Source organism: Penaeus chinensis, chromosome 22, assembly GCF_019202785.1.
Source record: "Penaeus chinensis breed Huanghai No. 1 chromosome 22, ASM1920278v2, whole genome shotgun sequence".
In the NCBI taxonomy this organism is placed as follows: domain Eukaryota; kingdom Metazoa; phylum Arthropoda; class Malacostraca; order Decapoda; family Penaeidae; genus Penaeus; species Penaeus chinensis.
The window spans coordinates 26831177-26833676 of record NC_061840.1 but is presented as its reverse complement, the minus strand read 5'-3'; positions in this window follow the sequence as shown (position 1 = coordinate 26833676).

Genomic DNA, 2500 nt, shown 5'->3' with positions numbered 1-2500 from the left:
AAAGGTCTTTTCGATTGCAATGTGTCTGTATTGTCAATACATACTTAAGTAAAGCTATAGAGCGGGAGCCCAGAGGGGTCAGCCTAGCTAAAAAGGCTACCAATTCTAACCCACATAGCAATGGTCCTTGTGCTTGCCCATGTATGAAAATAAAAGTCTGCCGGGCCTGCAGTGGTGGACAAGGTCATGAGGTCATGTCAAAGTTGTAGCCCCATAGCATTTATTAAGGCCCAGACTTTGGGTCTGATCTGAACATCACAGCAGAGATGACATGATGGTCGCAAATGATTCCAATGGACAAGACAATCAACTTATATTCCGAAAACATTTGGCTAATGTTAACGGTTTGGTCTGTAAAAACTGTTTTAGTTGAGAAATATGGTGCGAGTGGCATCTTTTTATGGCAATGAGTATAACTTTAACCATTTTTACAGACCAAACCGTTAACATTTTCATACATGGGCAAGCACAAGGACCATTGCTATGTGGGTTAGAATTGGTAACCTTTTTAGCTAGGCTGACCCATCTCGGCTCCCGGTCTACTAGTATATCATCAAAATTACCGAAAGGTTCATCATTTTTATTTGCATGCTCGTTTGCATTTTCCGTTCCCACTTTCTGTGAATTTTTGCAATAACCATAATTATTCTGTCAGTAAAATCTGTCAAATAAACTATTTCTTCTGCTATTGTGAATGTTGCAATTATTAGTAATTGTTTATTATTACGATTTGCATACTAGAATTTAGCAGCATTCTTAATACCTAGACATCTTTTCTTATAAAAAAAAAACATTTTTTTCATCGTTATTTGGTCATCAGTAATGTTAAATATTAATTTTGGCTCCACTAGATATAAATTAATATCTTGGAAATTTAGTAAATAAGTAATATGTTATGTAATAAATTCAATTACTATCTTCATAAAACAATTGCTGAATAAGTCATGAAATATAGCTTAAATTATGTATGAATAATAATTAAGTAAAATCCAACACACTCTTGTCATCCATTACATATAGGCCATATGTACACAGTTTATTTACTTTATATTATTTTATCATTATTATTATTATTATTATTATTATTATTATTATTATTTTAGAAGTTGACACCGATCCTTTTACAAGTGCCCGGGCCCCAACGGGTCAGTTCATAGGCCGCACTTGACTTTACCATTTTTTTAATATTTGGGATTTCTGTTGATAGTAGAATATTTGTTTTTACATTTTCTTTCCTAATTCGTTGTCTTTCTTCTCGTTTATCTTGTCTTTGGTAAATATTTTTTGTTTCCTACGTCTTTTCAAATATCTTTTGTGGCGAAAATATTTTGCAGGGAGGTCCTCAGTAGTCGGAAATAAACAAAAGCAAAACTATTATAATATGTTAACGTTAGAGGTAATAGACTATCTATATTATATAGTTCGATTCGTTTAAAAATATATTTAGTAATACATCGGCTGATAACTTATTAAAGCAATGATGTATATAAGTAGACTATGGATGAGTACATACATGAGTGTGAATGTAGGGTAATAATGTAATCAATAACCGGAATCATTAATGATGGCTAGCATGCACATCTTACGGTCGTACATGGCGCATCATAATAGAAAGTAGGTATAATTGAAGGGATTATCATAGGATGAACAGACCTACTCAGCTCACGTATGTACATGAGTGTGAAAGTAGGTTAATGACGTAACCAATGACCATGACGTAATCAATAACCGGAATCATTAATGATGGCTAGCATGCACACCTTACGGTCGTACATGGCACATCATAATAAAAAATAAGCATAAATATACTAGGTTTTTGTCATTTTTTTTTCCTTCGAACATTAGTAATAATGAGACTAATTTCATATCTAATGTCATATAACATGTGCTCCACTTTCAAAAGGAACTTTTCATCATTACCTCAAATTAACGATTTAATTCTAAGTGCGTTTTGCTTTTCTCTATAGCCGACTACTTAGGACCTCCCTCCAAAGTACGACGACTTGGTGGACAAACTGCCATCTTATAAGGAAGCTATTTTCACGATACAAAAGGCGAGTCTGGATATGATCTTGTTAACTGTAATTCACACTGATTGTAGTTAAGCAAGCTCTCTCGTTCCCCTCCCCCCCAAAAAAAAAGAATGCATGTGGATTTATATGAATTTATATATCGATGTAAAAGGTAAATTGATTTTGCTTACATAATAAAGTACCTAATAATGATAATAATTGATTATGATAAATAATCATAATAATAGATGATAATAAATGATCATAATAAAAATTACTGATAAATAACGAATAATAAATAATAAATAATAAAAACAACAAAACAACAACAATAATAATAGTAATAGTAATAATAATAATAATAGCAATAATAATAATTCATATTAAAACAATAATCCATAATAACTATAATAATAATAATAATCACAATAACAATAATTCACAATAAAAACAATAGAAACAGTAATTCATAATGAAAATAACAATAA